The sequence below is a fragment of the Atractosteus spatula genome, chromosome 23 (assembly GCF_055471065.1).
Source record: "Atractosteus spatula isolate fAtrSpa1 chromosome 23, fAtrSpa1.hap1, whole genome shotgun sequence".
Taxonomy (NCBI): Eukaryota; Metazoa; Chordata; class Actinopteri; order Semionotiformes; family Lepisosteidae; genus Atractosteus; species Atractosteus spatula.
The window spans coordinates 5,672,104-5,697,727 of NC_142728.1; positions in this window are offsets into that span (position 1 = coordinate 5,672,104).

The window sequence follows — 25,624 nt, forward strand, 5'->3', positions numbered from 1 at the left end:
TAACCCTAGCTTAGGGTTTGCACTAGGTTAGGGTTAGAGCTCAGAATTTCTACAAATGACTTAATGCAACTTTCCACTCATTGGAGTGCAAAATATACTTCACTGAAACAAAATGTGTGTCTGAAATGGTTAAGCAAACACACTAAACTACTGAGAATGTATCAACAAGGGTAAAATTCCATTTTTGGAAATGTATTCTACTATTAGAAATGTTGTATTGGATGGTGATCACAATGAGCACGATTTCAGGCTTAACTGGGTAAGAGTCAGGAATACCCCCAAAATGTGGGCTTTATGAGTTAATATGCATGTGTATTCAATGCAAAAGACAAGATTTTGAACAGTATTGTCACTTTCTTTCAAACTCTCTCCTTTAGGACAATTTAGGCTACAGTCCCCTTTTGACCAATGCAGTGCAAACAGCTATATATGGAAAAAAATAATTCTGCAGATATCACTGTAAAAACACCTTTCCTAAATACCATTTCTGACCTAAAGCACAGCCATGACATCAAAAAAGGTCTACCTATTGCAGGAATCCTAACCCTAACCCTAGCTTAGGGTTTGCACTAGGTTAGGGTTAGAGCTCAGAATTTCTACAAATGACTTAATGCAACTTTCCACTCATTGGAGTGCAAAATATACTTCACTGAAACAAAATGTGTGTCTGAAATGGTTAAGCAAGCACCATAAACAAAAGAGAATGTATCAACAAGGGTAAAATTCCATTTTTATACATGTATTCTATTATTAGAAATGTTGTAGTGGATGGTGATCTCAATGAGCATGATTTCAGGCTAACTGGGAAAGAGTCAGGAATACCCCCAAAATGGGGGCTTTATGTTTTAATATGCATGTGTATTCAATGCAAAAGATCATATTTTGAACAGTATTGTCACTTTCTTTCAAACTCTCTCCTTTAGGACAATTTAGGCTACAGTCCCCTTTTGACCAATGCAGTGCAAACAGCTATATATGGAAAAAAATAATTCTGCAGATATCACTGTAAAAACACCTTTCCTAAATACCATTTCTGACCTAAAGCACAGCCATGACATCAAAAAAGGTCTACCTATTGCAGGAATCCTAACCCTAACCCTAGCTTAGGGTTTGCACTAGGTTAGGGTTAGAGCTCAGAATTTCTACAAATGACTTAATGCAACTTTCCACTCATTGGAGTGCAAAGTATACTTCACAGAAACAAAATGTGTGTCTGAAATGGTTAAGCAAACACACTAAACTACTGAGAATGTATCAACAAGGGTAAAATTCTATTTTTGGACATGTATTCTACTATTAGAAATGTTGTATTGGATGGTGATCACAATGAGCACGATTTCAGGCTTAACTGGGTAAGAGTCAGGAATACCCCCAAAATGGGGGCTTTATGTGTTAATATGCATGTGTATTCAATGCCAAAGACAAGATTTTGAACAGTATTATCACTTTCTTTCAAACTCTCTCCTTTAGGACAATTTAGGCTACAGTCCCCTTTTGACCAATGCAGTGCAAACAGCTATATATGGAAAAAAATAATTCTGCAGATATCACTGTAAAAACAACTTTCCTAAATACCATTTCTGACGTAAAGCACAGCCATGACATCAAAAAAGGTCTACCTATTGCAGGAATCCTAACCCTAACCCTAGCTTAGGGTTTGCACTAGGTTAGGGTTAGAGCTCAGAATTTCTACAAATGACTTAATGCAACTTTCGACTCATTGGAGTGCAAAGTATACTTCACTGAAACAAAATGTGTGTCTGAAATGGTTAAGCAAACACACTAAACTACTGAGAATGTATCAACAAGGGTAAAATTCCATTTTTGGACATGTATTCTACTATTAGAAATGTTGTATTGGATGGTGATCACAATGAGCACGATTTCAGGCTTAACTGGGTAAGAGTCAGGAATACCCCCAAAATGGGGGCTTTATGTGTTAATATGCATGTGTATTCAATGCCAAAGACAAGATTTTGAACAGTATTATCACTTTCTTTCAAACTCTCTCCTTTAGGTCAATTTAGGCTACAGTCCCCTTTTGACCAATGCAGTGCAAACAGCTATATATGGAAAAAAATAATTCTGCAGATATCACTGTAAAAACACCTTTCCTAAATACCATTTCTGACCTAAAGCACAGCCATGACATCAAAAAAGGTCTACCTATTGCAGGAATCCTAACACTAACCCTAGCTTAGGGTTTGCACTAGGATAGGGTTAGAGCTCAGAATTTCTACAAATGACTTAATGCAACTTTCCACTCATTGGAGTGCAAAATATACTTCACTGAAACAAAATGTGTGTCTGAAATGGTTAAGCAAGCACCATAAACAAAAGAGAATGTATCAACAAGGGTAAAATTCCATTTTTGGACATGTATTCTACTATTAGAAATGTTGTAGTGGATGGTGATCTCAATGAGCATGATTTCAGGCTTAACTGGGTAAGAGTCAGGAATACCCCCAAAATGGGGGCTTTATGTTTTAATATGCATGTGTATTCAATGCAAAAGATCATATTTTGAACAGTATTGTCACTTTCTTTCAAACTCTCTCCTTTAGGACAATTTAGGCTACAGTCCCCTTTTGACCAATGCAGTGCAAACAGCTATATATGGAAAAAAATAATTCTGCTGATATCACTGTAAAAACACCTTTCCTAAATACCATTTCTGAGCTAAAGCACAGCCATGACATCAAAAAAGGTCTACCTATTGCAGGAATCCTCACCCTAACCCTAGCTTAGGGTTTGCACTAGGTTAGGGTTAGAGCTCAGACTTTCTACAAATGACTTAATGCAACTTTCCACTCATTGGAGTGCAAAGTATACTTCACTGAAACAAAATGTGTGTCTGAAATGGTTAAGCAAGCACCATAAACAAAAGAGAATGTATCAACAAGGGTAAAATTCCATTTTTGGACATGTATTCTATTATTAGAAATGTTGTAGTGGATGGTGATCTCAATGAGCATGATTTCAGGCTTAACTGGGTAAGAGTCAGGAATACCCCCAAAATGGGGGCTTTATGTTTTAATATGCATGTGTATTCAATGCAAAAGACAAGATTTTGAACAGTATTGTCACTTTCTTTCAAACTCTCTCCTTTAGGACAATTTAGGCTACAGTCCCCTTTTGACCAATGCAGTGCAAACAGCTATATATGGAAAAAAATAATTCTGCAGATATCACTGTAAAAACACCTTTCCTAAATACCATTTCTGACCTAAAGCACAGCCATGACATCAAAAAAGGTCTACCTATTGCAGGAATCCTAACCCTAGCCCTAGCTTAGGGTTTGCACTAGGTTAGGGTTAGAGCTCAGAATTTCTACAAATGACTTAATGCAACTTTCCACTCATTGGAGTTCAAAATATACTTCACTGAAACAAAATGTGTGTCTGAAATGGTTAAGCAAACACACTAAACTACTGAGAATGTATCAACAAGGGTAAAATTCCATTTTTGGAGATGTATTCTACTATTAGAAATGTTGTATTGGATGGTGATCACAATGAGCACGATTTCAGGCTTTACTGGGTAAGAGTCAGGAATACCCCAAAAATGGGGGCTTTATGTATTAATATGCATGTGTATTCAATGCCAAAGACAAGATTTTGAACAGTATTATCACTTTCTTTCAAACTCTCGCCTTTAGGACAATTTAGGCTACAATCCTCTTTTGACCAATGCAGTGCAAACAGCTATATATGGAAAAAAATAATTCTGCAGATATCACTGTAAAAACACCTTTCCTAAATACCATTTCTGACCTAAAGCACAGCCATGACATCAAAAAAGGTCTACCTATTGCAGGAATCCTAACCCTAACCCTAGCTTAGGGTTTGCACTAGGTTAGGGTTAGAGCTCAGAATTTCTACAAATGACTTAATGCAACTTTCCACTCATTGGAGTGCAAAGTATACTTCACTGAAACAAAATGTGTGTCTGAAATGGTTAAGCAAACACACTAAACTACTGAGAATGTATCAACAAGGGTAAAATTCTATTTTTGGACATGTATTCTACTATTAGAAATGTTGTATTGGATGGTGATCACAATGAGCACGATTTCAGGCTTAACTGGGTAAGAGTCAGGAATACCCCCAAAATGGGGGCTTTATGTGTTAATATGCATGTGTATTCAATGCCAAAGACAAGATTTTGAACAGTATTATCACTTTCTTTCAAACTCTCTCCTTTAGGACAATTTAGGCTACAGTCCCCTTTTGACCAATGCAGTGCAAACAGCTATATATGGAAAAAAATAATTCTGCAGATATCACTGTAAAAACACCTTTCCTAAATACCATTTCTGACGTAAAGCACAGCAATGACATCAAAAAAGGTCTACCTATTGCAGGAATCCTAACCCTAGCTTAGGGTTTGCACTAGGTTAGGGATGGAGCTCAGAATTTCTACAAATGACTTAATGCAACTTTCCACTTATTGGAGTGCAAAATATACTTCACTGAAAAAATGTGTGTCTGAAATGGTTAAGCAAGCACCATAAACAAAAGAGAATGTATCAACAAGGGTAAAATTCCATTTTTGGACATGTATTCTACTATTAGAAATGTAGTATTGGATGGTGATCTCAATGAGTATGATTTCAGGCTTAACTGGGTAAGAGTCAGGAATACCCCCAAAATGGGGGCTTTATGTGTTAATATGCACGTGTATTCAATGCAAAAGACAAGATTTTGAACAGTATTGTCACTTTCTTTCAAACTCTCTCCTTTAGGACAATTTAGGCTATAGTCCCCTTTTGACCAATGCAGTGCAAACAGCTATATATGGAAAAAAATAATTCTGCAGATATCACTGTAAAAACACCTTTCCTAAATACCATTTCTGACTTAAAGCACAGCCATGACATCAAAAAAGGTCTACCTATTGCAGGAATCCTAACCCTAACCCTAGCTTAGTGTTTGCTCTAGGTTAGAGTTAGAGCTCAGAATTTCTACAAATGACTTGATGCAACTTTCCACTCATTGGAGTGCAAAATATACTTCACTGAAACAAATTGTGTGTCTGAAATGGTTAAGCAAGCACCATAAACAAAAGAGAATGTATCAACAAGGGTAAAATTCCATTTTTGGACATGTATTCTACTATTAGAAATGTTGTAGTGGATGGTGATCTCAATGAGCATGATTTCAGGCTTAACTGGGTAAGAGTCAGGAATACCTCCAAAATGGGGGCTTTATGTATTAATATGCATGTGTATTCAATGCAAAAGACAAGATTTTGAACAGTATTGTCACTTTCTTTCAAACTCTCTCCTTTAGGACAATTTAGGCTACAGTCCCCTTTTGACCAATGCAGTGCAAACAGTTATATATGGAAAAAAATAATTCTGCAGATATCACTGTGAAAACACCTTTCCTAAATACCATTTCTGACCTAAAGCACAGCCATGACATCAAAAAAGGTCTACCTATTGCAGGAATCCTAACCCTAACCCTAGCTTAGGGTTTGCACTAGGTTAGGGTTAGAGCTCAGACTTTCTACAAATGACTTAATGCAACTTTCCACTCATTGGAGTGCAAATTATACTTCACTGAAACAAAATGTGTGTCTGAAATGGTTAAGCAAACACACTAAACTACTGAGAATGTATCAACAAGGGTAAAATTCAATTTTTGGAGATGTATTCTACTATTAGAAATGTTGTATTGGATGGTGATCTCAATGAGCACTATTTCAGGCTTAACTGGCTAAGAGTCAGGAATACCCCCAAAATGGGGGATTTATGTTTTAATATGCATGTGCATTCAATGCAAAAGACAAGATTTTGAACAGTATTGTCACTTTCTTTCAAACTCTCTCCTTTAGGACAATTTAGGCTACAGTCCCCTTTTGACCAATGCAGTGCAAACAGCTATATATGGAAAAAAATAATTCTGCAGATATCACTGTAAAAACACCTTTCCTAAATACCATTTCTGACCTAAAGCACAGCCATGACATCAAAAAAGGTCTACCTATTGCAGGAATCCTAACCCTAACCCTAGCTTAGGGTTTGCACTAGGTTAGGGTTAGAGCTCAGAATTTCTACAAATGACTTAATGCAACTTTCCACTCATTGGAGTGCAAAATATACTTCACTGAAACAAAATGTGTGTCTGAAATGGTTAAGCAAACACACTAAACTACTGAGAATGTATCAACAAGGGTAAAATTCCATTTTTGGAGATGTATTCTACTATTAGAAATGTTGTATTGGATGGTGATCACAATGAGCACGATTTCAGGCTTAACTGGGTAAGAGTCAGGAATACCCCCAAAATGGGGGCTTTATGTGTTAATATGCATGTGTATTCAATGCCAAAGACAAGATTTTGAACAGTATTATCACTTTCTTTCAAACTCTTTCCTTTAGGACAATTTAGGCTACAGTCCCCTTTTGACCAATGCAGTGCAAACAGCTATATATGGAAAAAAATAATTCTGCAGATATCACTGTAAAAACACCTTTCCTAAATACCATTTCTGACCTAAAGCACAGCCATGACATCAAAAAAGGTCTACCTATTGCAGGAATCCTAACCCTAACCCTAGCTTAGGGTTTGCACTAGGTTAGGGTTAGAGCTCAGAATTTCTACAAATGACTTAAAGCAACTTTCCACTCATTGGAGTGCAAAGTATACTTCACTGAAACAAAATGTGTGTCTGAAATGGTTAAGCAAACACACTAAACTACTGAGAATGTATCAACAAGGGTAAAATTCCATTTTTGGACATGTATTCTACTATTAGAAATGTTGTATTGGATGGTGATCACAATGAGCACGATTTCAGGCTTAACTGGGTAAGAGTCAGGAATACCCCCAAAATGTGGGCTTTATGAGTTAATATGCATGTGTATTCAATGCCAAGACAAGATTTTGAACAGTATTATCACTTTCTTTCAAACTCTCGTCTTTAGGACAATTTAGGCTACAGTCCCCTTTTGACCAATGCAGTGCAAACAGCTATATATGGAAAAAAATAATTCTGCAGATATCACTGTAAAAACACCTTTCCTAAATATCATTTCTGACTTAAAGCACAGCCATGACATCAAAAAAGGTCTACCTATTGCAGGAATCCTAACCCTAACCCTAGCTTAGGGTTTGCATTAGGTTAGGGTTAGAGCTCAGAATTTCTACAAATGACTTAATGCAACTTTCCACTCATTGGAGTGCAAAATATACTTCACTGAAACAAAATGTGTGTCTGAAATGGTTTAGGACGCACACTAAACTACTGAGAATGTATCAACAAGGGTAAAATTCCATTTTTGGACATGTATTCTACTATTAGAAATGTAGTATTGGATGGTGATCTCAATGAGTATGATTTCAGGCTTAACTGGGTAAGAGTCAGGAATACCCCCAAAATGGGGGCTTTATGTGTTAATATGCACGTGTATTCAATGCAAAAGACAAGATTTTGAACAGTATTGTCACTTTCTTTCAAACTCTCTCCTTTAGGACAATTTAGGCTATAGTCCCCTTTTGACCAATGCAGTGCAAACAGCTATATATGGAAAAAAATAATTCTGCAGATATCACTGTAAAAACACCTTTCCTAAATACCATTTCTGACTTAAAGCACAGCCATGACATCAAAAAAGGTCTACCTATTGCAGGAATCCTAACCCTAACCCTAGCTTAGTGTTTGCTCTAGGTTAGAGTTAGAGCTCAGAATTTCTACAAATGACTTGATGCAACTTTCCACTCATTGGAGTGCAAAATATACTTCACTGAAACAAATTGTGTGTCTGAAATGGTTAAGCAAGCACCATAAACAAAAGAGAATGTATCAACAAGGGTAAAATTCCATTTTTGGACATGTATTCTACTATTAGAAATGTTGTAGTGGATGGTGATCTCAATGAGCATGATTTCAGGCTTAACTGGGTAAGAGTCAGGAATACCTCCAAAATGGGGGCTTTATGTATTAATATGCATGTGTATTCAATGCAAAAGACAAGATTTTGAACAGTATTGTCACTTTCTTTCAAACTCTCTCCTTTAGGACAATTTAGGCTACAGTCCCCTTTTGACCAATGCAGTGCAAACAGTTATATATGGAAAAAAATAATTCTGCAGATATCACTGTGAAAACACCTTTCCTAAATACCATTTCTGACCTAAAGCACAGCCATGACATCAAAAAAGGTCTACCTATTGCAGGAATCCTAACCCTAACCCTAGCTTAGGGTTTGCACTAGGTTAGGGTTAGAGCTCAGACTTTCTACAAATGACTTAATGCAACTTTCCACTCATTGGAGTGCAAATTATACTTCACTGAAACAAAATGTGTGTCTGAAATGGTTAAGCAAACACACTAAACTACTGAGAATGTATCAACAAGGGTAAAATTCAATTTTTGGAGATGTATTCTACTATTAGAAATGTTGTATTGGATGGTGATCTCAATGAGCACTATTTCAGGCTTAACTGGCTAAGAGTCAGGAATACCCCCAAAATGGGGGATTTATGTTTTAATATGCATGTGCATTCAATGCAAAAGACAAGATTTTGAACAGTATTGTCACTTTCTTTCAAACTCTCTCCTTTAGGACAATTTAGGCTACAGTCCCCTTTTGACCAATGCAGTGCAAACAGCTATATATGGAAAAAAATAATTCTGCAGATATCACTGTAAAAACACCTTTCCTAAATACCATTTCTGACTTAAAGCACAGCCATGACATCAAAAAAGGTCTACCTATTGCAGGAATCCTAACCCTAACCCTAGCTTAGGGTTTGCACTAGGTTAGGGTTAGAGCACAGAATTTCTACAAATGACTTAATGCAACTTTCCACTCATTGGAGTGCAAAATATACTTCACTGAAACAAAATGTGTGTCTGAAATGGTTAAGCAAGCAAACTAAACTACTGAGAATGTATCAACAAGGGTAAAATTCCATTTTTGGACATGTATTCTACTATTAGAAATGTTGTAGTGGATGGTGATCTCAATGAGCATGATTTCAGGCTTAACTGGGTAAGAGTCAGGAATACCCCCAAAATGGGGGCTTTATGTTTTAATATGCATGTGTATTCAATGCCAAGACAAGATTTTGAACAGTATTATCACTTTCTTTCAAACTCTCGTCTTTAGGACAATTTAGGCTACAGTCACCTTTTGACCAATGCAGTGCAAACAGCTATATATGGAAAAAAATAATTCTGCAGATATCACTGTAAAAACACCTTTCCTAAATATCATTTCTGACCTAAAGCACAGCCATGACATCAAAAAAGGTCTACCTATTGCAGGAATCCTAACCCTAACCCTAGCTTAGGGTTTGCACTAGGTTAGGGTTAGAGCTCAGAATTTCTACAAATGACTTAATGCAACTTTCCACTCATTGGAGTGCAAAATATACTTCACTGAAACAAAATGTGTGTCTGAAATGGTTTAGGACGCACACTAAACTACTGAGAATGTATCAACAAGGGTAAAATTCCATTTTTGGACATGTATTCTACTATTAGAAATGTAGTATTGGATGGTGATCTCAATGAGCAGGATTTTAGGCTTAACTGGGTAAGAGTCAGGAATACCCCCAAAATGGGGGCTTTATGTGTTAATATGCACGTGTATTCAATGCAAAAGACAAGATTTTGAACAGTATTGTCACTTTCTTTCAAACTCTCTCCTTTAGGACAATTTAGGCTATAGTCCCCTTTTGACCAATGCAGTGCAAACAGCTATATATGGAAAAAAATAATTCTGCAGATATCACTGTAAAAACACCTTTCCTAAATACCATTTCTGACCTAAAGCACAGCCATGACATCAAAAAAGGTCTACCTATTGCAGGAATCCTAACCCTAACCCTAGCTTAGGGTTTGCACTAGGTTAGGGTTAGAGCTCAGAATTTCTACAAATGACTTAATGCAACTTTCCACTCATTGGAGTGCAAAATATACTTCCCTGAAACAAAATGTGTGTCTGAAATGGTTAAGCAAGCACACTAAACTACTGAGAATGTGTCAACAAGGGTAAAATTCCATTTTTGGACATGTATTCTACTATTAGAAATGTTGTAGTGGATGGTGATCTCAATGAGCATGATTTCAGGCTTAACTGGGTAAGAGTCAGGAATACCCCCAAAATGGGGGCTTTATGTATTAATATGCATGTGTATTCAATGCAAAAGACAAGATTTTGAACAGTATTGTCACTTTCTTTCAAACTCTCTCCTTTAGGACAATTTAGGCTACAGTCCCCTTTTGACCAATGCAGTGCAAACAGTTATATATGGAAAAAAATAATTCTGCAGATATCACTGTGAAAACACCTTTCCTAAATACCATTTCTGACCTAAAGCACAGCCATGACATCAAAAAAGGTCTACCTATTGCAGGAATCCTAACCCTAGCCCTAGCTTAGGGTTTGCACTAGGTTAGGGTTAGAGCTCAGAATTTCTACAAATGACTTAATGCAACTTTCCACTCATTGGAGTTCAAAATATACTTCACTGAAACAAAATGTGTGTCTGAAATGGTTAAGCAAACACACTAAACTACTGAGAATGTATCAACAAGGGTAAAATTCCATTTTTGGAGATGTATTCTACTATTAGAAATGTTGTATTGGATGGTGATCACAATGAGCACGATTTCAGGCTTTACTGGGTAAGAGTCAGGAATACCCCAAAAATGGGGGCTTTATGTATTAATATGCATGTGTATTCAATGCCAAAGACAAGATTTTGAACAGTATTATCACTTTCTTTCAAACTCTCGCCTTTAGGACAATTTAGGCTACAATCCTCTTTTGACCAATGCAGTGCAAACAGCTATATATGGAAAAAAATAATTCTGCAGATATCACTGTAAAAACACCTTTCCTAAATACCATTTCTGACCTAAAGCACAGCCATGACATCAAAAAAGGTCTACCTATTGCAGGAATCCTAACCCTAACCCTAGCTTAGGGTTTGCACTAGGTTAGGGTTAGAGCTCAGAATTTCTACAAATGACTTAATGCAACTTTCCACTCATTGGAGTGCAAAGTATACTTCACTGAAACAAAATGTGTGTCTGAAATGGTTAAGCAAACACACTAAACTACTGAGAATGTATCAACAAGGGTAAAATTCTATTTTTGGACATGTATTCTACTATTAGAAATGTTGTATTGGATGGTGATCACAATGAGCACGATTTCAGGCTTAACTGGGTAAGAGTCAGGAATACCCCCAAAATGGGGGCTTTATGTGTTAATATGCATGTGTATTCAATGCCAAAGACAAGATTTTGAACAGTATTATCACTTTCTTTCAAACTCTCTCCTTTAGGACAATTTAGGCTACAGTCCCCTTTTGACCAATGCAGTGCAAACAGCTATATATGGAAAAAAATAATTCTGCAGATATCACTGTAAAAACACCTTTCCTAAATACCATTTCTGACGTAAAGCACAGCAATGACATCAAAAAAGGTCTACCTATTGCAGGAATCCTAACCCTAGCTTAGGGTTTGCACTAGGTTAGGGATGGAGCTCAGAATTTCTACAAATGACTTAATGCAACTTTCCACTTATTGGAGTGCAAAATATACTTCACTGAAAAAATGTGTGTCTGAAATGGTTAAGCAAGCACCATAAACAAAAGAGAATGTATCAACAAGGGTAAAATTCCATTTTTGGACATGTATTCTACTATTAGAAATGTAGTATTGGATGGTGATCTCAATGAGTATGATTTCAGGCTTAACTGGGTAAGAGTCAGGAATACCCCCAAAATGGGGGCTTTATGTGTTAATATGCACGTGTATTCAATGCAAAAGACAAGATTTTGAACAGTATTGTCACTTTCTTTCAAACTCTCTCCTTTAGGACAATTTAGGCTATAGTCCCCTTTTGACCAATGCAGTGCAAACAGCTATATATGGAAAAAAATAATTCTGCAGATATCACTGTAAAAACACCTTTCCTAAATACCATTTCTGACTTAAAGCACAGCCATGACATCAAAAAAGGTCTACCTATTGCAGGAATCCTAACCCTAACCCTAGCTTAGTGTTTGCTCTAGGTTAGAGTTAGAGCTCAGAATTTCTACAAATGACTTGATGCAACTTTCCACTCATTGGAGTGCAAAATATACTTCACTGAAACAAATTGTGTGTCTGAAATGGTTAAGCAAGCACCATAAACAAAAGAGAATGTATCAACAAGGGTAAAATTCCATTTTTGGACATGTATTCTACTATTAGAAATGTTGTAGTGGATGGTGATCTCAATGAGCATGATTTCAGGCTTAACTGGGTAAGAGTCAGGAATACCTCCAAAATGGGGGCTTTATGTATTAATATGCATGTGTATTCAATGCAAAAGACAAGATTTTGAACAGTATTGTCACTTTCTTTCAAACTCTCTCCTTTAGGACAATTTAGGCTACAGTCCCCTTTTGACCAATGCAGTGCAAACAGTTATATATGGAAAAAAATAATTCTGCAGATATCACTGTGAAAACACCTTTCCTAAATACCATTTCTGACCTAAAGCACAGCCATGACATCAAAAAAGGTCTACCTATTGCAGGAATCCTAACCCTAACCCTAGCTTAGGGTTTGCACTAGGTTAGGGTTAGAGCTCAGACTTTCTACAAATGACTTAATGCAACTTTCCACTCATTGGAGTGCAAATTATACTTCACTGAAACAAAATGTGTGTCTGAAATGGTTAAGCAAACACACTAAACTACTGAGAATGTATCAACAAGGGTAAAATTCAATTTTTGGAGATGTATTCTACTATTAGAAATGTTGTATTGGATGGTGATCTCAATGAGCACTATTTCAGGCTTAACTGGCTAAGAGTCAGGAATACCCCCAAAATGGGGGATTTATGTTTTAATATGCATGTGCATTCAATGCAAAAGACAAGATTTTGAACAGTATTGTCACTTTCTTTCAAACTCTCTCCTTTAGGACAATTTAGGCTACAGTCCCCTTTTGACCAATGCAGTGCAAACAGCTATATATGGAAAAAAATAATTCTGCAGATATCACTGTAAAAACACCTTTCCTAAATACCATTTCTGACCTAAAGCACAGCCATGACATCAAAAAAGGTCTACCTATTGCAGGAATCCTAACCCTAACCCTAGCTTAGGGTTTGCACTAGGTTAGGGTTAGAGCTCAGAATTTCTACAAATGACTTAATGCAACTTTCCACTCATTGGAGTGCAAAATATACTTCACTGAAACAAAATGTGTGTCTGAAATGGTTAAGCAAACACACTAAACTACTGAGAATGTATCAACAAGGGTAAAATTCCATTTTTGGAGATGTATTCTACTATTAGAAATGTTGTATTGGATGGTGATCACAATGAGCACGATTTCAGGCTTAACTGGGTAAGAGTCAGGAATACCCCCAAAATGGGGGCTTTATGTGTTAATATGCATGTGTATTCAATGCCAAAGACAAGATTTTGAACAGTATTATCACTTTCTTTCAAACTCTTTCCTTTAGGACAATTTAGGCTACAGTCCCCTTTTGACCAATGCAGTGCAAACAGCTATATATGGAAAAAAATAATTCTGCAGATATCACTGTAAAAACACCTTTCCTAAATACCATTTCTGACCTAAAGCACAGCCATGACATCAAAAAAGGTCTACCTATTGCAGGAATCCTAACCCTAACCCTAGCTTAGGGTTTGCACTAGGTTAGGGTTAGAGCTCAGAATTTCTACAAATGACTTAAAGCAACTTTCCACTCATTGGAGTGCAAAGTATACTTCACTGAAACAAAATGTGTGTCTGAAATGGTTAAGCAAACACACTAAACTACTGAGAATGTATCAACAAGGGTAAAATTCCATTTTTGGACATGTATTCTACTATTAGAAATGTTGTATTGGATGGTGATCACAATGAGCACGATTTCAGGCTTAACTGGGTAAGAGTCAGGAATACCCCCAAAATGTGGGCTTTATGAGTTAATATGCATGTGTATTCAATGCCAAGACAAGATTTTGAACAGTATTATCACTTTCTTTCAAACTCTCGTCTTTAGGACAATTTAGGCTACAGTCCCCTTTTGACCAATGCAGTGCAAACAGCTATATATGGAAAAAAATAATTCTGCAGATATCACTGTAAAAACACCTTTCCTAAATATCATTTCTGACTTAAAGCACAGCCATGACATCAAAAAAGGTCTACCTATTGCAGGAATCCTAACCCTAACCCTAGCTTAGGGTTTGCATTAGGTTAGGGTTAGAGCTCAGAATTTCTACAAATGACTTAATGCAACTTTCCACTCATTGGAGTGCAAAATATACTTCACTGAAACAAAATGTGTGTCTGAAATGGTTTAGGACGCACACTAAACTACTGAGAATGTATCAACAAGGGTAAAATTCCATTTTTGGACATGTATTCTACTATTAGAAATGTAGTATTGGATGGTGATCTCAATGAGTATGATTTCAGGCTTAACTGGGTAAGAGTCAGGAATACCCCCAAAATGGGGGCTTTATGTGTTAATATGCACGTGTATTCAATGCAAAAGACAAGATTTTGAACAGTATTGTCACTTTCTTTCAAACTCTCTCCTTTAGGACAATTTAGGCTATAGTCCCCTTTTGACCAATGCAGTGCAAACAGCTATATATGGAAAAAAATAATTCTGCAGATATCACTGTAAAAACACCTTTCCTAAATACCATTTCTGACTTAAAGCACAGCCATGACATCAAAAAAGGTCTACCTATTGCAGGAATCCTAACCCTAACCCTAGCTTAGTGTTTGCTCTAGGTTAGAGTTAGAGCTCAGAATTTCTACAAATGACTTGATGCAACTTTCCACTCATTGGAGTGCAAAATATACTTCACTGAAACAAATTGTGTGTCTGAAATGGTTAAGCAAGCACCATAAACAAAAGAGAATGTATCAACAAGGGTAAAATTCCATTTTTGGACATGTATTCTACTATTAGAAATGTTGTAGTGGATGGTGATCTCAATGAGCATGATTTCAGGCTTAACTGGGTAAGAGTCAGGAATACCTCCAAAATGGGGGCTTTATGTATTAATATGCATGTGTATTCAATGCAAAAGACAAGATTTTGAACAGTATTGTCACTTTCTTTCAAACTCTCTCCTTTAGGACAATTTAGGCTACAGTCCCCTTTTGACCAATGCAGTGCAAACAGTTATATATGGAAAAAAATAATTCTGCAGATATCACTGTGAAAACACCTTTCCTAAATACCATTTCTGACCTAAAGCACAGCCATGACATCAAAAAAGGTCTACCTATTGCAGGAATCCTAACCCTAACCCTAGCTTAGGGTTTGCACTAGGTTAGGGTTAGAGCTCAGACTTTCTACAAATGACTTAATGCAACTTTCCACTCATTGGAGTGCAAATTATACTTCACTGAAACAAAATGTGTGTCTGAAATGGTTAAGCAAACACACTAAACTACTGAGAATGTATCAACAAGGGTAAAATTCAATTTTTGGAGATGTATTCTACTATTAGAAATGTTGTATTGGATGGTGATCTCAATGAGCACTATTTCAGGCTTAACTGGCTAAGAGTCAGGAATACCCCCAAAATGGGGGATTTATGTTTTAATATGCATGTGCATTCAATGCAAAAGACAAGATTTTGAACAGTATTGTCACTTTCTTTCAAACTCTCTCCTTTAGGACAATTTAGGCTACAGTCCCCTTTTGACCAATGCAGTGCAAACAGCTATATATGGAAAAAAATAATTCTGCAGATATCACTGTAAAAACACCTTTCCTAAATACCATTTCTGACTTAAAGCACAGCCATGACATCAAAAAAGGTCTACCTATTGCAGGAATCCTAACCCTAACCCTAGCTTAGGGTTTGCACTAGGTTAGGGTTAGAGCACAGAATTTCTACAAATGACTTAATGCAACTTTCCACTCATTGGAGTGCAAAATATACTTCACTGAAACAAAATGTGTGTCTGAAATGGTTAAGCAAGCAAACTAAACTACTGAGAATGTATCAACAAGGGTAAAATTCCATTTTTGGACATGTATTCTACTATTAGAAATGTTGTAGTGGATGGTGATCTCAATGAGCATGATTTCAGGCTTAACTGGGTAAGAGTCAGGAATACCCCCAAAATGGGGGCTTTATGTTTTAATATGCATGTGTATTCAATGCCAAGACAAGATTTTGAACAGTATTATCACTTTCTTTCAAACTCTCGTCTTTAGGACAATTTAGGCTACAGTCACCTTTTGACCAATGCAGTGCAAACAGCTATATATGGAAAAAAATAATTCTGCAGATATCACTGTAAAAACACCTTTCCTAAATATCATTTCTGACCTAAAGCACAGCCATGACATCAAAAAAGGTCTACCTATTGCAGGAATCCTAACCCTAACCCTAGCTTAGGGTTTGCACTAGGTTAGGGTTAGAGCTCAGAATTTCTACAAATGACTTAATGCAACTTTCCACTCATTGGAGTGCAAAATATACTTCACTGAAACAAAATGTGTGTCTGAAATGGTTTAGGACGCACACTAAACTACTGAGAATGTATCAACAAGGGTAAAATTCCATTTTTGGACATGTATTCTACTATTAGAAATGTAGTATTGGATGGTGATCTCAATGAGCAGGATTTTAGGCTTAACTGGGTAAGAGTCAGGAATACCCCCAAAATGGGGGCTTTATGTGTTAATATGCACGTGTATTCAATGCAAAAGACAAGATTTTGAACAGTATTGTCACTTTCTTTCAAACTCTCTCCTTTAGGACAATTTAGGCTATAGTCCCCTTTTGACCAATGCAGTGCAAACAGCTATATATGGAAAAAAATAATTCTGCAGATATCACTGTAAAAACACCTTTCCTAAATACCATTTCTGACCTAAAGCACAGCCATGACATCAAAAAAGGTCTACCTATTGCAGGAATCCTAACCCTAACCCTAGCTTAGGGTTTGCACTAGGTTAGGGTTAGAGCTCAGAATTTCTACAAATGACTTAATGCAACTTTCCACTCATTGGAGTGCAAAATATACTTCCCTGAAACAAAATGTGTGTCTGAAATGGTTAAGCAAGCACACTAAACTACTGAGAATGTGTCAACAAGGGTAAAATTCCATTTTTGGACATGTATTCTACTATTAGAAATGTTGTAGTGGATGGTGATCTCAATGAGCATGATTTCAGGCTTAACTGGGTAAGAGTCAGGAATACCCCCAAAATGGGGGCTTTATGTATTAATATGCATGTGTATTCAATGCAAAAGACAAGATTTTGAACAGTATTGTCACTTTCTTTCAAACTCTCTCCTTTAGGACAATTTAGGCTACAGTCCCCTTTTGACCAATGCAGTGCAAACAGTTATATATGGAAAAAAATAATTCTGCAGATATCACTGTGAAAACACCTTTCCTAAATACCATTTCTGACCTAAAGCACAGCCATGACATCAAAAAAGGTCTACCTATTGCAGGAATCCTAACCCTAACCCTAGCTTAGGGTTTGCACTAGGTTAGGGTTAGAGCTCAGACTTTCTACAAATGACTTAATGCAACTTTCCACTCATTGGAGTGCAAATTATACTTCACTGAAACAAAATGTGTGTCTGAAATGGTTAAGCAAACACACTAAACTACTGAGAATGTATCAACAAGGGTAAAATTCCATTTTTGGAGATGTATTCTACTATTAGAAATGTTGTATTGGATGGTGATCTCAATGAGCACTATTTCAGGCTTAACTGGCTAAGAGTCAGGAATACCCCCAAAATGGGGGCTTTATGTTTTAATATGCATGTGTATTCAATGCCAAAGACAAGATTTTGAACAGTATTATCACTTTCTTTCAAACTCTCGCCTTTAGGACAATTTAGGCTACAGTCCACTTTTGACCAATGCAGTGCAAACAGCTATATATGGAAAAAAATAATTCTGCAGATATCACTGTAAAAACACCTTTCCTAAATACCATTTCTGACCTAAAGCACAGCCATGACATCAAAAAAGGTCTACCTATTGCAGGAATCCTAACCCTAACCCTAGCTTAGGGTTTGCACTAGGTTAGGGTTAGAGCTCAGAATTTCTACAAATGACTTAATGCAACTTTCCACTCATTGGAGTGCAAAATATACTTCACTGAAACAAAATGTGTGTCTGAAATGGTTTAGGACGCACACTAAACTACTGAGAATGTATCAACAAGGGTAAAATTCCATTTTTGGACATGTATTCTACTATTAGAAATGTAGTATTGGATGGTGATCTCAATGAGCAGGATTTTAGGCTTAACTGGGTAAGAGTCAGGAATACCCCCAAAATGGGGGCTTTATGTGTTAATATGCACGTGTATTCAATGCAAAAGACAAGATTTTGAACAGTATTGTCACTTTCTTTCAAACTCTCTCCTTTAGGACAATTTAGGCTATAGTCCCCTTTTGACCAATGCAGTGCAAACAGCTATATATGGAAAAAAATAATTCTGCAGATATCACTGTAAAAACACCTTTCCTAAATACCATTTCTGACCTAAAGCACAGCCATGACATCAAAAAAGGTCTACCTATTGCAGGAATCATAATCCTAACCCTAGCTTAGGGTTTGCACTAGGTTAGGGTTAGAGCTCAGAATTTCTACAAATGACTTAATGCAACTTTCCACTCATTGGAGTGCAAAATATACTTCCCTGAAACAAAATGTGTGTCTGAAATGGTTAAGCAAGCACACTAAACTACTGAAAATGTGTCAACGAGGGTAAAATTCCATTTTTGGACATGTATTCTACTATTAGAAATGTTGTAGTGGATGGTGATCTCAATGAGTATGATTTCAGGCTTAACTGGGTAAGAGTCAGGAATACCCCCAAAATGGGGGCTTTATGTTTTAATATGCATGTGTATTCAATGCAAAAGACAAGATTTTGAACAGTATTGTCACTTTCTTTCAAACTCTCTCCTTTAGGACAATTTAGGCTACAGTCCCCTTTTGACCAATGCAGTGCAAACAGCTATATATGGAAAAAAATAATTCTGCAGATATCACTGTAAAAACACGTTTCCTAAATACCATTTCTGACTTAAAGCACAGCCATGACATCAAAAAAGGTCTACCTATTGCAGGAATCCTAACCCTAACCCTAGCTTAGGGTTTGCACTAGGTTAGAGTTAGAGCTCAGAATTTCTACAAATGACTTGATGCAACTTTCCACTAATTGGAGTGCAAAATATACTTCACTGAAACAAATTGTGTGTCTGAAATGGTTAAGCAAGCACCATAAACAAAAGAGAATGTATCAACAAGGGTAAAATTCCATTTTTGGACATGTATTCTACTATTAGAAATGTTGTAGTGGATGGTGATCTCAATGAGCATGATTTCAGGCTTAACTGGGTAAGAGTCAGGAATACCCCCAAAATGGGGGCTTTATGTATTAATATGCATGTGTATTCAATGCAAAAGACAAGATTTTGAACAGTATTGTCACTTTCTTTCAAACTCTCTCCTTTAGGACAATTTAGGCTACAGTCCCCTTTTGACCAATGCAGTGCAAACAGTTATATATGGAAAAAAATAATTCTGCAGATATCACTGTGAAAACACCTTTCCTAAATACCATTTCTGACCTAAAGCACAGCCATGACATCAAAAAAGGTCTACCTATTGCAGGAATCCTAACCCTAACCCTAGCTTAGGGTTTGCACTAGGTTAGGGTTAGAGCTCAGACTTTCTACAAATGACTTAATGCAACTTTCCACTCATTGGAGTGCAAAATATACTTCACTGAAACAAAATGTGTTTCTGAAATGGTTAAGCAAGCACACTAAACTACTGAGAATGTATCAACAAGGGAAAAATTCCATTTTTGGACATGTATTCTACTATTAGAAATGTTGTAGTGGATGGTGATCTCAATGAGCATGATTTCAGGCTTAACTGGGTAAGAGTCAGGAATACCCCCCAAAATGGGGGCTTTATGTTTTAATATGCATGTGCATTCAATGCAAAAGACAAGATTTTGAACAGTATTGTCACTTTCTTTCAAACTCTCTCCTTTAGGACAATTTAGGCTACAGTCCCCTTTTGACCAATGCAGTGCAAACAGCTATATATGGAAAAAAATAATTCTGCAGATATCACTGTAAAAACACCTTTCCTAAATACCATTTCTGACCTAAAGCACAGCCATGACATCAAAAAAGGTCTACCTATTGCAGGAATCCTAACCCTAACCCTAGCTTAGGGTTTGCACTAGGTTAGGGTTAGAGCACAGAATTTCTACAAATGACTTAATGCAACTTTCCACTCATTGGAGTGCAAAATATACTTCACTGAAACAAAATGTGTGTCTGAAATGGTTAAGCAAGCAAACTAAACTACTGAGAATGTATCAACAAGGGTAAAATTCCATTTTTGGACATGTATTCTACTATTAGAAATGTTGTAGTGGATGGTGATCTCAATGAGCATGATTTCAGGCTTAACTGGGTAAGAGTCAGGAATACTCCCAAAATGGGGGCTTTATGTTTTAATATGCATGTGTATTCAATGCAAAAGACAAGATTTTGAACAGTATTGTCACTTTCTTTCAAACTCTCTCCTTTAGGACAATTTAGGCTACAGTACCCTTTTGACCAATGCAGTGCAAACAGATATATATGGAAAAAAATAATTCTGCAGATATCACTGTAAAAACACCTTTCCTAAATACCATTTCTGACTTAAAGCACAGCCATGACATCAAAAAAGGTCTACCTATTGCAGGAATCCTAACCCTAACCCTAGCTTAGGGTTTGCACTAGGTTAGAGTTAGAGCTCAGAATTTCTACAAATGACTTGATGCAACTTTCCACTCATTGGAGTGCAAAATATACTTCACTGAAACAAATTGTGTGTCTGAAATGGTTAAGCAAGCACCATAAACAAAAGAGAATGTATCAACAAGGGTAAAATTCCATTTTTGGACATGTATTCTACTATTAGAAATGTTGTAGTGGATGGTGATCTCAATGAGCATGATTTCAGGCTTAACTGGGTAAGAGTCAGGAATACCCCCAAAATGGGGGCTTTATGTATTAATATGCATGTGTATTCAATGCAAAAGACAAGATTTTGAACAGTATTGTCACTTTCTTTCAAACTCTCTCCTTTAGGACAATTTAGGCTACAGTCCCCTTTTGACCAATGCAGTGCAAACAGTTATATATGGAAAAAAATAATTCTGCAGATATCACTGTGAAAACACCTTTCCTAAATACCATTTCTGACCTAAAGCACAGCCATGACATCAAAAAAGGTCTACCTATTGCAGGAATCCTAACCCTAACCCTAGCTTAGGGTTTGCACTAGGTTAGGGTTAGAGCTCAGACTTTCTACAAATGACTTAATGCAACTTTCCACTCATTGGAGTGCAAATTTTACTTCACTGAAACAAAATGTGTGTCTGAAATGGTTAAGCAAACACACTAAACTACTGAGAATGTATCAACAAGGGTAAAATTCCATTTTTGGAGATGTATTCTACTATTAGAAATGTTGTATTGGATGGTGATCTCAATGAGCACTATTTCAGGCTTAACTGGCTAAGAGTCAGGAATACCCCCAAAATGGGGGCTTTATGTTTTAATATGCATGTGTATTCAATGCCAAAGACAAGATTTTGAACAGTATTATCACTTTCTTTCAAACTCTCGCCTTTAGGACAATTTAGGCTACAGTCCACTTTTGACCAATGCAGTGCAAACAGCTATATATGGAAAAAAATAATTCTGCAGATATCACTGTAAAAACACCTTTCCTAAATACCATTTCTGACCTAAAGCACAGCCATGACATCAAAAAAGGTCTACCTATTGCAGGAATCCTAACCCTAACCCTAGCTTAGGGTTTGCACTAGGTTAGGGTTAGAGCTCAGAATTTCTACAAATGACTTAATGCAACTTTCCACTCATTGGAGTGCAAAATATACTTCACTGAAACAATATGTGTTTCTGAAATGGTTAAGCAAGCACACTAAACTACTGAGAATGTATCAACAAGGGAAAAATTCCATTTTTGGACATGTATTCTACTATTAGAAATGTTGTAGTGGATGGTGATCTCAATGAGCATGATTTCAGGCTTAACTGGGTAAGAGTCAGGAATACCCCCCAAAATGGGGGCTTTATGTTTTAATATGCATGTGCATTCAATGCAAAAGACAAGATTTTGAACAGTATTGTCACTTTCTTTCAAACTCTCTCCTTTAGGACAATTTAGGCTACAGTCCCCTTTTGACCAATGCAGTGCAAACAGCTATATATGGAAAAAAATAATTCTGCAGATATCACTGTAAAAACACCTTTCCTAAATACCATTTCTGACCTAAAGCACAGCCATGACATCAAAAAAGGTCTACCTATTGCAGGAATCCTAACCCTAACCCTAGCTTAGGGTTTGCACTAGGTTAGGGTTAGAGCACAGAATTTCTACAAATGACTTAATGCAACTTTCCACTCATTGGAGTGCAAAATATACTTCACTGAAACAAAATGTGTGTCTGAAATGGTTAAGCAAGCAAACTAAACTACTGAGAATGTATCAACAAGGGTAAAATTCCATTTTTGGACATGTATTCTACTATTAGAAATGTTGTAGTGGATGGTGATCTCAATGAGCATGATTTCAGGCTTAACTGGGTAAGAGTCAGGAATACTCCCAAAATGGGGGCTTTATGTTTTAATATGCATGTGTATTCAATGCAAAAGACAAGATTTTGAACAGTATTGTCACTTTCTTTCAAACTCTCTCCTTTAGGACAATTTAGGCTACAGTACCCTTTTGACCAATGCAGTGCAAACAGCTATATATGGAAAAAAATAATTCTGCAGATATCACTGTAAAAACACCTTTCCTAAATACCATTTCTGACCTAAAGCACAGCCATGACATCAAAAAAGGTCTACCTATTGCAGGAATCCTAACCCTAACCCTAGCTTAGAGTTTGCACTAGGTTAGGGTTAGAGCTCAGAATTTCTACAAATGACTTAATGCAACTTTCCACTCATTGGAGTGCAAAATATACTTCACTGAAACAAAATGTGTGTCTGAAATGTTTAAGTAAACACACTAAACTACTGAGAATGTATCAACAAGGGTAAAATTCCATTTTTGGACATGTATTCTACTATTAGAAATGTTGTATTGGATGGTGATCACAATGAGCACGATTTCAGGCTTAACTGGGTAAGAGTCAGGAATACCCCCAAAATGGGGGCTTTATGTGTTAATATGCATGTGTATTCAATGCCAAAGACAAGATTTTGAACAGTATTATCACTTTCTTTCAAACTCTCGCCTTTAGGACAATTTAGGCTACAGTCCCCTTTTGACCAATGCAGTGCAAACAGCTATATATGGAAAAAAATAATTCTGCAGATATCACTGTAAAAACACCTTTCCTAAATACCATTTCTGACCTAAAGCACAGCCATGACATCAAAAAAGGTCTACCTATTGCAGGAATCCTAACCCTAACCCTAGCTTAGGGTTTGCACTAGGTTAGGGTTAGAGCTCAGAATTTCTACAAATGACTTAATGCAACTTTCCACTCATTGGAGTGCAAAATATACTTCACTGAAACAAAATGTGTGTCTGAAATGGTTAAGTAAACACACTAAACTACTGAGAATGTATCAACAAGGGTAAAATTCCATTTTTGGACATGTATTCTACTATTAGAAATGTTGTATTGGATGGTGATCACAATGAGCACGATTTCAGGCTTAACTGGGTAAGAGTCAGGAATACCCCCAAAATGGGGGCTTTATGTGTTAATATGCATGTGTATTCAATGCCAAAGACAAGATTTTGAACAGTATTATCACTTTCTTTCAAACTCTCGCCTTTAGGACAATTTAGGCTACAGTCCCCTTTTGACCAATGCAGTGCAAACAGCTATATATGGAAAAAAATAATTCTGCAGATATCACTGTAAAAACACCTTCCCTAAATACCATTTCTGACCTAAAGCACAGCCATGACATCAAAAAAGGTCAACCTATTGCAGGAATCCTAACCCTAACCCTAGCTTAGGGTTTGCACTAGGTTAGGGTTAGAGCTCAGAATTTCTACAAATGACTTAATGCAACTTTCCACTCATTGGAGTGCAAAATATACTTCACTGAAACAAAATGTGTTTCTGAAATGGTTAAGCAAGCACACTAAACTACTGAGAATGTATCAACAAGGGTAAAATTCCATTTTTGGACATGTATTCTACTATTAGAAATGTTGTAGTGAATGGTGATCTCAATGAGCATGATTTCAGGCTTAACTGGGTAAGAGTCAGGAATACCCCCAAAATGGGGGCTTTATGTGTTAATATGCATGTGTATTCAATGCAAAAGACAAGATTTTGAACAGTATTGTCACTTTCTTTCAAACTCTCTCCTTTAGGACAATTTAGGCTATAGTCCCCTTTTGACCAATGCAGTGCAAACAGCTATATATGGAAAAAAATAATTCTGCAGATATCACTGTAAAAACACCTTTCCTAAATACCATTTCTGACCTAAAGCACAGCCATGACATCAAAAAAGGTCTACCTATTGCAGGAATCCTAACCCTAACCCTAGCTTAGGGTTTGCACTAGGTTAGGGTTAGAGCTCAGAATTTCTACAAATGACTTAATGCAACTTTCCACTCATTGGAGTGCAAAATATACTTCCCTGAAACAAAATGAGTGTCTGAAATGGTTAAGCAAGCACACTAAACTACTGAGAATGTGTCAACAAGGGTAAAATTCCATTTTTGGACATGTATTCTACTATTAGAAATGTTGTAGTGGATGGTGATCTCAATGAGTATGATTTCAGGCTTAACTGGGTAAGAGTCAGGAATACCCCCAAAATGGGGGCTTTATGTTTTAATATGCATGTGTATTCAATGCAAAAGACAAGATTTTGAACAGTATTGTCACTTTCTTTCAAACTCTCTCCTTTAGGACAATTTAGGCTACAGTCCCCTTTTGACCAATGCAGTGCAAACAGCTATATATGGAAAAAAATAATTCTGCAGATATCACTGTAAAAACACCTTTCCTAAATACCATTTCTGACTTAAAGCACAGCCATGACATCAAAAAAGGTCTACCTATTGCAGGAATCCTAACCCTAACCCTAGCTTAGGGTTTGCACTAGGTTAGAGTTAGAGCTCAGAATTTCTACAAATGACTTGATGCAACTTTCCACTCATTGGAGTGCAAAATATACTTCACTGAAACAAATTGTGTGTCTGAAATGGTTAAGCAAGCACCATAAACAAAAGAGAATGTATCAACAAGGGTAAAATTCCATTTTTGGACATGTATTCTACTATTAGAAATGTTGTAGTGGATGGTGATCTCAATGAGCATGATTTCAGGCTTAACTGGGTAAGAGTCAGGAATACCCCCAAAATGGGGGCTTTATGTATTAATATGCATGTGTATTCAATGCAAAAGACAAGATTTTGAACAGTATTGTCACTTTCTTTCAAACTCTCTCCTTTAGGACAATTTAGGTTACAGTCCCCTTTTGACCAATGCAGTGCAAACAGTTATATATGGAAAAAAATAATTCTGCAGATATCACTGTAAAAACACCTTTCCTAAATA